Here is a 15,518-nt window from a genome sequence, read left to right as displayed (position 1 = left end):
GTGAGAGCCGGGGAGAGTTCCGAGCTGGACGGAGCCGCAGTGGCGGGTGCCGCCGGGGTCCGGAACCTGCCCCGAAGACTGCGGCCCTCGCCCGACGGCCGGGACGGAGGCCCCCACCCCCCGTAACCGCGGAGTCCGGGTCCGCAGGTCCTCGCGGCCCCGGGCAGACTGCAGTAAGGGTAACTCTGTGAAAAGGTAGCTCGGGACCCCGCGGGCGGATACCGGGAGGCCGAGATCTGAGGACCAAGGTTGGAAGCCAGCCCGGGCCGGAAAGTGCCTGGCTGAAGAGTTATCGAGGGCTAACCCTGTGCAAAAACCAAAAGCTTCCGGGCCCTGAGTTCAGGCCCCAATACCAACACACACACACACACACAGCTAATAAATCGAAGGAAACGTGTTCTCCGTGCACTGATACAGGACGACTTGCAATTCCTTAGGTGAAAGGGTAAGAGACTCGAAGGACAGCCTTGGGCTACGCGTGTGGGTGTGTATCCGTGTATCCGCAGGTAGGTATGTGCACTCTGAAGAAGAGCACCCCGGGGCTGTCTGGGTATTACCTGGAGGCAGCATAAACATGATTTTGCATCCAGCCAGGGAAGAATTGGGGATGTGGCTTAGTGGTAGAGTGCTTGCCTAACATGCCTGAAGCCAGGGGTTGGATTCCTCAGTTACTGCTCCCTCCTGAAACTCAGTGCTGTCATTGGTACAAAGCTGGGTTGGGACCTGGCCGAGGACGGTCGTCTGGTATGTGTTTGTTGACAAATGGAACAGACAGAGAGACAACCTGAAGGGTGGAGTGCTAAGCAGCAAATCGAGGTGGCCCGAGCCCAGAACAAAAGTCCAGGCCACTGTTCCTTAATGCCTTGAGACTATGAGCCTGTCCGGTCCTCTCTGGGCCTCCCCCAGTAAAGCCAACAGCCCCACCCAGAAGAGCAGCGAGCTTGGCCCATATCTCGTACTTCTCTCACACACAGCAGTCCCGTTGAATTTTTGTTTTGACAGTAACAGATTTGAACTCAGGGCCTCATGCTTGCTAGGCACACAATCCACCACTGAGCCATGCCTTCCACCTCCCACACTGCTCACTGGTTATGTGGAGATAGGGTTTCAAACACCTTACTCTTTGCCTGGGTTAGTGCTTAGACTGTAATCCTCTTCTTCCATGCTTCCTGTCTTAGCTGATATGACAACTGCATGTCACCGTGTTCAACTCCTTCTGTTTGGATGGAGCCTGGCAAACTTCTTTGTGTGGGCTGTCCTGTCACCATGACCCTCCTGATCTTAGCCTCTGATGAAACTGGCATGACAGGTGCATGTCACCATGCTCAGCTGTTCATGGAAGGGGAATCTCCCTTTGGGGGGGGGGGGGTGTGGAGGCCAGGGCTGGCCTCAATGAGTAGCAATCCTCCAATCGGAGTTTCCCAATCCTTCAGTCTTAGCATCCCAAGTAGCTAGGATTACAGACATGACCCACCATGCATGGTTATGTCAATCCCATTTTATACATAAAATGAGTCAGAGGGGCTGGGAATTTGGCCTACTGGTAGAGTGCTTGCCTCGTATACACGAAGCCCTGAGTTGGATTCCTCAGCACCACATACATGGAAAAAGCCGGAAATAGAGTGCAAGCCTTGAGTCCCCAGGACTGGCACAAAAAGAAGAAGAAGATGATGATGAGTCAGAGGCTGAGAAAGTTGCCAAAAAGTGGTTCCTACAAGGGCTCACTCCTCCTGCTCAGGAGAGGTTCTTGGGTCCCAGAGTCTCTCCCTCAGCTTCCTGGAGTCATCAATATTCAGGATTTCAGACCTACTGTGTGCTAGGTGAGCTGTCAGAGGCTGGAGATAGGTGAACAGGACACACCCCCAGTTCCAGTCCTGCCAGTGGAGTGAAGGCAGCAGACATCCCAGTAGTTTGCCCCTGGCTTAAGGATCTTAGGGATAAGAGGGGCACAGGAGCACCTGGTATGGAATCAGAGAGGGAGAGGAGGTGACTTTTAATCTGGGACTGAGAAGTGTGCAGTCTGTCTGTCTGAAAAGGCAAGGGCTGAGGCTAGGGATTCAAGCAGACAAGGATTCTTAGGTGCCGAGGGGGGAGAAACAGATCTGATCTGACAGTGTACGGGTCTGAGACCTCCAATGTGACCTCTCAGTGCACCCTGCTTCCTCATGGAGGAGGACCCCCCCTTTACCTCAGCATGTAATCCTCAACCTCCGCAGGGCCCATGCTTTTAGTTTGTAATCCAGGTGGGGGCGACAGAGGACCACAGGAAAGTTAAGAGCCAGGAGCTGCACACACCCCTATCCCGGACTTCTCTCCGTTCTGTGGTGTGAGTTTCTCAAAGACTGGCTCACTTTCCCCCCTCATTGTGATTGATCTTTTACTATTGATCTGTATGGATTCTTTTTTTTTTATTTTTTTGCCAGTCCTGGGCCTTGGACTCAGGGCCTGAGCACTGTCCCTGGCTTCTTTTTGCTTAAGGCTAGCACTCTGCCACTTGAGCCACAGTGCCACTTCTGGCCATTTTTTATGTGGGTGCTGGGGAATCGAACCCGGGGCTTCATGAATACAAGGCAAGCACTCTTGCCACTAGGCCATACTCCCAGCCCTTGTATGGACTCTTTGTTAAGGTTCACACGGTTTAAATGGCCCTTCCTGAGGTTTTGCACTGCGAGGGGATGGAAAGGAACCCGTCCTCTGTGTGTGTGTGTCCAGCATTTGGAATGGCCCACAACAGAGCTCAGTAGATGTTCGCTGAGGTAGAGAACAGTGTATACTTGTTTTTAGATGGCTGTGCACCAGCTGCTGAGAATAAACTGATGAACACAGTGGTGTCCTTTTTTTATCCTGCTGGTACTGGGACTTGAACACAAGGTGTGGGTATTCTCCATTAGCTAATTCTGCTCAAGCTGGCATTCTACCACTTGAACACTCCTGGCTTTTTGCTGGTTAGTTGGCGATTAAGTGTCTCACAGACTTTGCTGCCTGGACTGGCTTTGAACACGATCCTCAGATCCAGCCTCCGAAACAGCTAGGATTACCCTGCCAATGGTGTCCTTTTAACTGAGGCTGCTACTTCTGCAAAAGATACTCATTCATGTTCACAAGAAAGTTCCTGAAGGACTGGGTTCATGGCTCACGTGATAGCGTGTCTCCCTGGAAAGCTCCAGGCCTTGTATTCAAGCACAAGTACTACCACAAACAAAAGTTCACCGAGAAACACATGGAAAAGATAAAGACGTTTATTGGGCAGCTAATCCATGCTAGGCTCCTCATACTCAGTGGTAGAGTCGTCCTGATAAAATGATGAAATATTTATATAGCCATGACGATGCTGCGTCACACAGTGACCTGTGCAGCTCCACTCGCTTCTGCCCTCCCCCTGCCAGTCCATACCCGGCAGTTCCCTCCCCTCACCCCAGTGTCTGACCCCCTCCATGCTTCCAGCACATGCCCACTTCATTTGTAAAAAACCATGCTGCACCCCCAGTTCAACAGAAGTTCTGTGGGTTTGGATCCGTGACGCTGTGGGGTGCTGGTACTTTACGGACTGGTCCAGGAATTCAGTGCAGCGGGTGCTATCAGGGGAAGGGGAAGTCCCGCCCACCGGCATCTCTGCTGACTGACCTCCACTGCCTGCATGCATTGAAAATCTCCTATGGCCCATGAGTGCTGTAATATTCAAGGGGCCCTTGGCAGAAAAGAGACTTACCACTAAATTCAGAGAAGGCAGAAGTGAAAAGTAATCCAAATCCTAGAAAGTCCTCAGTGTAATGCCAGCCCCCCGTGGCTCATGCCTAGAATCCTACCTATTAGGGAGTCTGAGATCTGAGGATCACAGTTCAAAGTCAGCCTACACAGGAAAGTCCATGTGATTCTTCTCTCCAGTTAACCATCAAACTGCCAGTAGAGCTATAGCTCCAGTGGTAGAGTACTAGCATGCATGAAGCCCTGGGTTTGATTCCGCAGTACCATATAAACAGAAAAGGCCGGAAGTGGCACTGTGTCTTAAGTGGTAGAGCACTAGCCTTGAGCTGAAGAACTCAGGGACAGTTCCCGGGCCTAGAGTTCAATCCCCAGGACTGGCAAAAACGAAACAACAACAAAAAGCAGTAGTGCTGAAAAAATGCCCCCCCCACAAAATAAAAGAATTACTAACTACGTGACTTATGAAATGGTAACACCTCTGTTCAACACCTTAATAATAATAAAATTATGTTTTAAAATTTTTCTTCGGGAGTGCTGTGGCTCAAGTGATAGAGCACTAGCCTTGAACTGAAGAGCTCAGGGACTGCGCCCAGGCCCAGAGTTCAAGACCCATGACCACCAAAATAAATAAATAAAGGGGAAAAATTTCTTCAATCCTCCCCCACATAAACATAGAAAAGTAGAAAGAGATAACTTAAAACCAGAATCGCCAGTTATCCTACCATTGAGACAGCAGTTTGTGAGCATTTTCCTCAGTTTCTTTCTAATCACTTTCTTCCTAGTTGTGTTCAGTCACAGGGAAGACACATGTGGGTGAAACATGCATTAGAACACTTTCTACCATGCCGGTCCTGTATTATACAGACTATTTTGTAGTCTGTAGTCTTTAATCGGTGTCAGTCTATCACATTGATTAAAGACTCAATATGCTTGCCTGTTAAATTCATTTATTATTTTTGTGGTTACAAGGGAAGGGAACAGGTCTCCTGTGTTAATCCAGGTTGGTCTGCAAGTCAGGTACCAGGGCTTCTCATGACACGCGCATGTGTGTGTGTGTGTGTGTGTGTGTGTGTGTGTGTGTGAGTGCATAGAATGTTTAGAAGAGCAAACACTGAGGCGGGAGCTGATTCAAGCAGTCAGGGCTCCTCCTGGCCCTGCCTCAGGGTGCTGAGGGAGGAGGGAAACATCTCACCAGAGAATGTGCAGATCTGAGACCCTCAGCCTCACCTCTGACTTTTCTCCTGGATCGGAAGCCCCAGTAAGGGCTCCTCAACTTCCCTAGGACCTCAGGCTCCGTCCTGTAATCCAGCGGGGGGCGACAGAGGACTGGAGGAGAAATGAGGTCAATGACAAGGTCTTCCCTCTGACAGGGTCTCCCCCTGTCCTTTCCCAGCCCGGAGCCGCAGTCCGCGGTGACACCAAGAAAAGTGTCCTGTCTCAGGACCAGAGGCTCCGGCTGTCCTCAGCTGTTCACACATATCAGAGCTCTCACACTGCCTAACCCCTGTCGCCCTGCCAGATCCCTGCAGCTCCTCCTGCCCCTCCCAGACCAGGTGGCCCCATCTCACTCCTGGGCCACACATCAGGTTGGTCGCACACTGTAGGCCCACACATTCCCCCGGGCTGGATCCCAGGCAGCGGGGAGGTGGGGACTGCAGGCCTGGATCCGTCTATTCAGGTACATTTTCCTTTTTTTTTTTTGGGGGGGGGGTTCTTCTTACTGTTTGAGTAGCAGGGCTTGAGCTCAAAGCATGGACACTGTGCCTTTGCCTTTTCACTCAAGACTGGTGCTCTTCCACTGTAGAGTTGAAGTAAACCCCATTTTTGAGGCAGTAGCCATTTTGTTGACTGTTTATGAGTAACCCAGGCCACCAAATATCCCAGCTAGCAGAACGAGCTTATTAGGGCCCAGCCGGTCAGGAAACTCCCTGCTTAACTCTAACGGCCTAGGAATGCTTAACTCTAACCGCCCCAGAATGTCTCTAGCCCTGAGCCAATCAGATTTGTACTCGTATCCTAATCTTGCTTGACCACCTGATTGCTGTAACTTTGTGGTTTTTTGCCTTTATAAGCTCTGTGAAATCTCAGCTTGGGGCCTTCCTCCTAAGCTCCGCTGTGTCGGTGTGTAGGAAGAGGCCCAAGCTGCAGCCCGCCTGAATAAAGCCTTGCTTTTGCATTTCGGAACGTCTGGCTCTCGGTGGTCTTCTTGGTGGTGGTCCTGTGACGTGTGTGGGGGCACTTCAGCCTGGGTGCTCGTCCGGGATAGCCTCCAGAGACCCCTGAGACACCAGACCCTGAAGGTAAGAAAACAGTGCTGTTGATTTGTCTCGTCCTGTCATTTGTCTGTTTGTCTTTTTGCTTTCGTTTCTCTTCTTGAGGACGGCTGTTCTGACTCGTATTTCTTGAAGGGATTGTCAAAGCGGATGTGCTTGCACTACAATCCTGGAGGAACTGGACTTCCCAGATCCTCCACCCTTGAAGGGGGACCCCTGGGACCCCACCTTGATACTTGTAGGGTGCAAGTCAGTTCGATTTTTGGCTGGAACTGACCGGGAGGGCCTCCTAACCGAGGCTTACCCAGCCCACCTTGATTGTGGGTCTGCTCCTTCTATTTCTTCACAGAAGCCAGTGGATCAACTTGGTTGATCTCCATTTTGTAAGTCTTTTAAATATCAGGCCTGTGTGTATTGTCTTTTCTGTTTTATTGGAATTGTTTTACCTCTTGTTATTTTGTGGACTGAACAACTGACGAGACTGATAGCCATGGGCAATGTCCCATCTAGCCCCCTAGACGTGACCCTAGCTCACTGGAAGGAGGTTAAGGAGATAGCTCAGAACCAAAGTGTGGCCGTTAAGAAGGAAAAGTAAATCCAATGGGAAACTAGAAAAGATTGTGTTGCAGAAAAGGAAAAATTGCCTGTATTGCTAGAGGACTGGTCTGGACTGTTCTTCTCTGTTTTCTGTATCTCCTGACTGTGACAGACAAAATGGGACAGACTCCCTTAGCCCCCTGGATTTATGTTTAGCTCATTGGAAAGATGTACAGGCGACAGCTCACAATCAGAGTGTGCGTGTCCGCAAAAAGAACTCTGGGGGACCCCCACCCAGCCTTCTTAAGCAGAAAATTATTTGGTGTGCTAAAATGTTTTGCTAAAATTATCAAGCCCTGGAAAATGAGGCTGGAGAATGCTAAAATCATTTATTAAAGGTTTTATTTTAAATTCTGGTTTTTGCAAGAGTAAGATTGGCAAAAATACCTCCTGCCCCTAAAAAATGTATGGCCAGTATTTATTTTGCACACTTTTAAATTTTGAAACAAATATTTGTGTATGAGTATGTATGTATATGTGTGCACACGCACGTGTATGTATATGTATAAATGTGACTGGGTGATACAAAAATGGGTGAGTTTAAGCTTAACCTTCAGAAAGCCATCAAGTTCGGGCATTACCAAATGTTTTTAAAGATTAGTGCATTGTTTTTAAAAAACAAGAACTAGAGTTAAAAAAGGATTTCTAAGGGTTTTTTAATTTACAGTAAAAAAACAGTGGGTATCTTAATAAACTAAGATATCTGCACTGTCATCAAGTTACCCGATTTAGCAAAGGGCATTGGGAACTTGAAATTTATTTTCCTTCACTGCTAAATATCAGAAATTTGGATATAAAGGTTTGTCACTGTTAAAAAAAAAAACAAAACTGCTTGTGTAGCTACTCCACGTGGTGGGACAGCCATGGGGGAGGCCATTTTGTCTCTTTGTTTTCAGGTGAACTTTGGAAACCTTGTGGTAAAAATGAATTATGTGACTGGAATTTCTAAAACTGCCCCTTGAGAGGTACTAAAAATTGAAGTTTTTTAAATGGTTAAAAAGTTTATTTATGGGGCTGGGAATATGGCCTAGTGGCAAGAGCGCTTGCCTCCTACACATGAAGCTCTCGGTTCAATTCCCCAGCACCACATATATGGAAAACGGCCAGAAGGGGCGCTGTGGCTCAGGTGGCAGAGTGCTAGCCTTGAGCGGGAAGAAGCCAGGGACAGTGCTCAGGCCCTGAGTCCAAGGCCCAGGACTGGCCAAAAAAGAAAAAAAAAGTTTATTTATATGATGTGATTCAATTCCTGTGCTATTTTTGCAATTTGGATGTATTGAAAAAGCAAAGGTGGGGCTGGGGATATGGCCTAGTGGCAAGAGTGCTTGCCTTGTATACATGAGGCCCTGGGTTCAATTCCCCAGCACCACATATACAGAAAACTGCCAGAAGTGGCGCTGTGGCTCAAGTGGCAGAGTGCTAGCCTTGAACCAAATAAAGAAGCCAGGGACAGTGCTCAGGCCCTGAGTCCAAGGCCCAGGACTGGCAAAAAAAAAAAAAAAAAAAAGAAAAAGAAAAGGTGCTGTTATGCCCATGTCATGAGTAGACCACCAAGAAGACCACCAAGAGCCAGATGTTCTGAAATGCAAAAGCAAGACTTTATTCAGGCGAGCTGCAACTCAGGCCTTGTCCTACCCACTGACACAGAGGAGGTTAGGAGGAAGGCCACGAGCAGAGTTTTACATGGGTATTTAAAGGAAAAAAATCACAAAGTTACATAAACCAGGTACAGGCAGGATTGGGGTGTGAGGACAAATCTGATTGACTCGGGGCTAGGGGGGTCTCTAAAATTGGTCCGACGACATTCCAGGGTGGTCAAAGTATCTGGAACGTTCCCGAACTGGCTGGGCCATCCTGGAAATGGGTTTTTATGGCCAGTTGGTTTCAGGAAATGGGTTTTTATGGCCGGTTGGTTTATTCTTAGCTCAACACAAACAACAAGATGGTTGCAGTTTCAAGATGGAGTCGTCCTAGTCCCTCAGTGCTGACTGGATTTCTTGTGTTTGTAATTCTGGTGAACACTGTTAAAAGTAATTTTGTTACAGTTGTTTTGGGTATCAGTTTAATGATTCAGATACTGAATTTTATGTGTATACTGTGATGTAATAGTAAAACTGTAATAGGGAGGTCAGATCTGGCCAGTGCCATCATTAACTGTGGAGGGACTTCAGGTTGACTCCAGCTCAGATTAGAGCAGAAGCCAACTCAATCTTCACTAAGCTCTCCCCCACCCTATCCAGGGAAGCTCCCCTTTATTATGGTAATTTATGTAAATTGACCACCTGAGGCCTGGGAGCTTCAAGGGAACCTGTGCCCTCCCATGGGTAGGCGTATCCACCTGATGTCAAATCTATGTGCCAATTCTAACTACAATGATAGGTTGGTCCAAATAGATACTATGAGACAGACTGTAACTCTATTGGCCACCTGCGTGTGGCCTAGAATGCTCTGTAAGTGTTGTATCCTCATTGGTCACCTGCGTGTGGCAAGTTTGACTGTGATGCTTGCCTTATAACCAGGCTGGAAGGCCACATGTGCACGCGGTTCCAGCTCCCGAGTCTGGGCCCTGATCCTGCACACGGGGTGGGCAGCTTCGGCTCCGGAGTCTGGGCTGCGACCAAGGCCGGTGGGTTCACTTTTGGTTCACTTTTTACTTCCCCAATAAATCGGTCTTTTTGTCATCTTGTAGCTGGAGACTGTGTTGTGGACTCTTGGGAGAACCAGGAATCCCCTCCCTTGGGGGGGACCCCGTTTCATTGTAGCGATGAAGAGCCAGACTAAAGCCATTTTGAAGTCAGGCCCCACTTTACTACGGGAACCTGAGATAAGCAGGCCCTGAGAGCAAACCCAGGCCACCAATTATCCTGGCTAGCAGAACGAGCTCATTAGGGCCCAGCTAGTCAGGAAACTCCCTGCTTAACTCTAACCGCCTGGGAATGCTTAATCACCCCGGAATGTCTCTAGTCCTGAGAACACCTGATTGCTGTAACTTTGGTTTTTTGCCTTTATAAGCCCTGTGAAATCTCAGCTCGGGGCCTTCCTCCTAACCTCCGCTGGGTCGGTGGGTAGGACGAGGCCCGATCTGCAGCTCGCCTGAATAAAGCCTTGCTTTTGCATTTCGGAATGTTGGGCTCTCGGTGGTCTTCTTGGTGGTCTTCTCGTGACTTGGGCATAACAGCGAACCCCCACTCTGCTTCAAAACTCCCAACTATCTTAAGTTACATATAATCAGGCAAGTATTTTAAAGGATATATATTAAACTAATGGGGATAGAAGTAAACTCTCATTAACTCAAAACGAGCTAATGTTTCTCACTAATTTATTAAAAAGCTGAATGGATAAGTCTTTCTAATTTTGTAATTGTAATTTTTTTTTTTTTGCCATTCCTGGGCCTTGGACTCAGGGCCTGAGCACTGTCCCTGGCTTCTTTTTGCTCAAGGCTAGCACTCTGCCACTTGAGCCACAGCGCCCCTTCTGGCCATTTTCTGTATATGTGGTGCTGGGGAATCGAACCCAGGGCTTCATGTATACGAGGCAAGCGCTCTAGGCCACTAGGCCATATCCCCAGCCCCTGTAATTGTAATTCTTGCATTAAGGAAAAATTGTCATTTGAGTTCAAAGGTCTTGCAGTAACTGGGACTAAAGAAAAATAAAAGCTCTTTTAAAACAGGCAGCCCATGGGCTGGGAATATGGCCTAGTGGTAAAGTGCTTGCCTCGTAAAACAGGCAGCCCAGAGGGCGGTACTGGTTTCAAAATGCCTGTAAGCTTCAGAGTTTTTCCAAAGCAGATAAAAGCTAAAGTGATAGTGTTAAAGCACAGGTTAGGAAAAGGCTTTGGAAATCAAGAGTGCATTTCTAGATAAAGAATTTGGAAGTAAAAAGGAGCAACCAGAATGCTAAAGGGTAAATGTTAAAGACTCTAAATTTTTTTTAAAAATGGATTTCTAGATATGAGATTTGGAAATAAAACTTGTCCTAAATGTTTGTTTAAAGTTAGATAAAAGAAAATGATGGCTACCAAAATGAGTGTTTAATTGCCATTCCAGTTTGTTTGTAGGGTTTTTGGTAAAAAATTTCCAGCAGGCCCACAGAGAAGGACAGATGATTCCTACAAGTTTGTCAATGTAACATTGGCCCTTAATAAGTTCCAGGTAAGAGCATGCTTAAAAACTACTTCTTTATGGACCACCCTGTTGCTTTTAATTGCAGTAAAGTGACCTCTTTTAAGACTCATTGATCTGAAATCTGCAGTTCGAAGCCAGCCCGGGCAGAGAAAGGTCCCTGTGAGAGTCTTCGTCTCTAGTTGGCCAGCAGAGTGCTGGGAACAGAGTCGTGAGTTGCTTTGAGGTTCAAAGTGGTAGGGTGCTAGTCTTGAGCTGGAGAGCTAAGGGACAGCACTAAGGCCCTGAGTCCAAGTCCAGTAAAAAGTCACTCCTGGGATAAAAGTGATGGAGCATCCAGAGGCAGTAAGCCACTGCTTAGATGACAGAGATGGTGTTAGATCCTAGAGTCACTCCTGTTTGGCCTTTCAAAAGTTACTCAAAGCCGGGAAGTACTAGAAAAATAATTTGTAAGCATGCCTTTCTAATGCCCATGTCTGTCTACTGGGCAGGAACTTGCCGATCATCTGTGGTAGAAGGTAGTAAGGGTAAGTTTGTCAAATGGGAGGATAGTTTAAAATCCCAACCCTCTGCATCTGCTCAAAGCCCTAACTGGCAGTGAATTTTGAGCCGTTACCTCTGTTCAGGAAAGAAAGCTTGTAAACCTGAGATTGTGTCCCTATTAGGATCCGTTAAAGGCCTGCAAAGGTAATGTAGGCATTTTTTAGGTCATCAGAGATCAGTTCCCCAGCCAGTCAGGAAAAAGCTTTTACAAACTAGAATGTTAAAAGGCTACACTGCAGTAGCCCAAAAAGAAGTCTGTATAGTTAAAAGTTAAATGCTAAATGTAATTTCCAGTTTAGAGTAAAGCTCCTAATGGACATCGGATCCTGTAGCTGCTTGGTAAAGTAGACTAAGGTTATAAGTTCCTGGCTAGGTAAGATCAACGCCCCTGAGTCAGCCTAAGAAGTTACAGAAGATGGATGATCTTCGCCCATCAGCTCCCCTTTCAAGATCAAGGAACAAGAGTCATTTTAAAATAATAATCCTGGGCTGGGGATATGGCCTAGTGGCAAGAGTGCTAGTCTCGTATACATGAGGCCCTGGGTTCGATTCCTCAGCACCACATATGCAGAAAATGGCCAGAAGTGGCGCTGTGGCTCAAGTGGCAGAGTGCTAGCCTTGAGCAAAAAAGAAGCCAGGGACAGTGCTCAGGCCCTGAGTTCACAGCCTAGGACTGGCCAAAAAAAACAAAACAAACAAACAAATAAAATAATAATCCTAGCCTTATTGGAAATATTTGATTACTGAAAGTTATTGCCCTGGAAAAATTATGGCCAAAGGACATTGCCTAAAGCTGTCTTGATATTCAGTGATGTGCCAGCCTACAAAAGCTAGTGTGCTTAAGAAGGAACCAGGAAAATACTAGGAGTTTTGACTAAAGTTAAGCTTTAGGTTAAGCTTCTCTAACCGGTCTATGGAGAAAGTTGCAGGTAACCCAGTAGAAGGTGTGACATTCTACTGGAGCCCTCCTGGCGGTGGATCTTACAGATGCCACTGGCCAACCTTAGGCACTTAGAGGCACTGGAAACTGGAGAAATCCACTCTAAAATAGTAACTCATGATAGTTGGCTCTGGTCTGGCTTCTTAGGAGCAGCAGTCCCATCAGACTGACCCTGGCCCCATCTTTGTTTTCCCCAAGAGCCTGTGGGTGAAGTCACAGTAAATCGCCTTGATGTAGTTAAGATAAACCTGATTCCACTAACCAGAGGAAAAGAACAGTTTAAAATTCTAGCAGCAAAGAAGCCCCAGGAAATGTAAAGAGGAAAGTTAGTATAGAAAGCCTTGGAAAAGGGGATAGAGAAAACAAAATGGCTTTCTCTAAATAAAAAAGGAATTTCAGGGGCTGGGGATATAGCCTAGTGGCAAGAGTGCCTGCCTCGGATACACGAGGCCCTAGGTTCGATTCCCCAGCACCACATATACAGAAAACGGCCAGAAGCGGCGCTGTGGCTCAAGTGGCGGAGTGCTAGCCTTGAGCGGGAAGAAGCCAGGGACAGTGCTCAGGCCCTGAGTCCAAGGCCCAGGACTGGCAAAAAAAAAAAAAAAAAAGGAATTTCAGAAGTAAGGCAATTGTCACAGAATATTCAAGTAAGTCGCTGATGGTCTGAGTAAGTAGAAGAGGGCATGAGTGGGGATAAGGAAAGACTTTAGAAAAAAAATTGGAAGACAAGTGATTCCCTTTAGACTAAAAAGTTTGAGTATGTAGCAAACGGTATCATATGTCTTAAAATTAGAGCTTATGAGTAAAGTTGGTATGTAATCAAATTGGTTATAATATAAATAGGGTCAGAATTGGGGCTTCGGTGTAAAACTATGTTTATCTGTACCTGCATCTGCAGGGCTAAGGGACTTATGTGATGTCATCTAAATGTTAACCAGAAAGATCTCATGTAAATATCTTTAACTGCTTGATTCCCTCGCTGAGATGGTTTTGTAGGTAAAGCCTGGATTTGCTCATGTGTAGCCTTAGGATCAGGTTTGGGATCCCCTCCCATAATTCCTAACTTGCAATCGCATTTATTATGAGCTTTTATCCCCCCTCAGAGCCCTATAGCAGGTCCACCAAGAGATCTGGCCCAAGCTAAAGGCCCTTTATGAAACTGGACCTCCTCCTGAGCCATACCCGCTACCAACTGAGTAAAGCGCTACCGACAAGGGAACCTGGAACCACGTTGGAAGGGACCTTACATCCTGCTGCTGACAACTCCCACCGCACTCAGGGTGGACGGAGTTGTGACCTGGATTCGCTTCACCCACTCCATTGAAATGGCTGGAGCCAGTGGACTCATTCGCAGTGAGAGAACATTCTACCCCGGTGGCAGAAAGAGGGTATTATGATGACCTACAGATGGCTATAGATAAAGATATCAAAAGGATAGAGGAGTCCATCTCTCACCTCCAAGAGTCTCTAACATCATCATCAGAGGTGGTCCTCCAGAATAGAAGAGGCTTAGATTTACTCTTTCTACAACAAAGGGGACTCTGTGCGGCATTAGGAAAACAGTGTTGTGTTTATGTTGACCATTCAGGAATAGTAAAAGATAACATGGCTAAGGTCAGAGAGGGACTAGAGAAGAGACAGAGCATGAGTCAAGACAAGGCTGGTTTGAATGGTGGTTCAATTATTCTCCATGGCTTACTACCCTAATATCTACTTTATTGGGACCCTTGGTGATTATTATTCTGTTGCTGACATTTGGACCTTGCATTCTATTCTAAATAAATAGGTTGGTACAATTCATGAAAGACAGATTAAACACTATACAGCTAATGGAACAGCGAAGTAGGTACACACCTCTTCTGGACAAAGAGTTGTGAACCACAGGATTGTGCTTCATGTCCATAAATCAAGGGGGGAATGTAGAGTTGAAGTAAACCCCATTTTTGAGGCAGTAGCCATTTTGTTGACTGTTTAAACTATGAGTAACCCAGGCCACCAATTATCCCGGCTAGCAGAACAAGCTTATTGGGGCCCAGTTGGTCAGGAAACTCCCTGCTTAACTCTAACGGCCTGGGAATGCTTAACTCTAACCACCCTGGAATGTCTCTAGCCCTGAGCCAATCAGATTTGTACCTATATCCTAATCTTGCTTGACCACCTGATTGCTGTAACTTTGTGGTTTTTTGCCTTTATAAGCTCTGTGAAATCTCAGCTTGGGGCCTTCCTCCTAAGCTCCCCTGCGTCGGAGTGTAGGACGAGGCCCGAGCTGCAGCCCGCCTGAATAAAGCCTTGCTTTTGCATTTCGGATTGTCTGGCTCTCGGTGGTCTTCTTGGTGGTGGTCCTGTGACTGGGGTGGGGTGGGGGGTGGGTGGGGTAGGGGGTGGGTGGGGAGGGCACTTCACCACTTGAGCCACAGCTCCACTTCCAGCTTTTTGGTGGCTAACTGGAGACAAAAGTCTCACAGACTCTCCTGCCCAAATTGTCATTGAACCTTGATACTCGGATTTCAGCTTCCTCGGGAGCTAGGATTACAGAAGCAAGCCACCAGTGCCCGACGCTTTTTGCTTTCTTAAACACTGCCATTCTTCCTGTCTCTGGGATAGGACAATAATCCAAATCATACTGGACCTTGTGCCTCCAAGTTTGCAATTCCTTAAAACACCTGTCTAAGCCGGGCAGGGTAGCCCAAGCCTGTAATCCCAGCATGTGGAGAAGCAGGAGGGCCATGCCTCAATCACAAACCAACCAGCCCAAAAGACCCCAGATAATGCCTTTGGTTGTAACCTGGACTTGGATTGTGTCCAAGTTTGTGTAAAAGTCCCAGTTATCCTAGTGGAAACTGCTAGAAGGTACGCTGTTCCTCATTGAGGTATCTCAGTGCTCTCTTGTGAGAATGAGTGGCCAGAAGTGCAAGGGTTTATATTTGCACGAAGGGTTGGGGTTTTGTTGTTGTTATTTTGGTTTTTTTTTTGTTTTTTTTTTGTTGTCTTTTTGTTGTTTTTTGTTTTGGGGTCAGTGGTGGGGCTTAAACTCTGGGCCTGGGCGCTGTCCCTGAGTTTTTCTGCTCGCCCATTTCTTCCACAACCAAAGTGGAAGTAAGCAAAGGGTGGTGAAGCTTGATGGTTGAAGATGAAGGCTCATCAACCAGCCAAACCATCCGTGTCTGAAAAGGATGAACAAGCTGGAGAACTCTGCAAGTTCAAAGCTGAGTTCAGAAGCTGTAGGGAGCTGGCTGGGAACGGAACAGCTCAGTGGAATGCAACTCAACGCAGAAGCCCAGTGGCCATGGCTCACATCGGGAATCCTAGCTGTTAAGAAAATGGAGGAGGGGCTGGGGATAT

This window comes from Perognathus longimembris, chromosome 1, assembly GCF_023159225.1.
Source record: "Perognathus longimembris pacificus isolate PPM17 chromosome 1, ASM2315922v1, whole genome shotgun sequence".
In the NCBI taxonomy this organism is placed as follows: domain Eukaryota; kingdom Metazoa; phylum Chordata; class Mammalia; order Rodentia; family Heteromyidae; genus Perognathus; species Perognathus longimembris.
The sequence above is the reverse complement of the archived record's forward strand: the minus strand, read 5'-3'. Positions refer to the sequence as shown.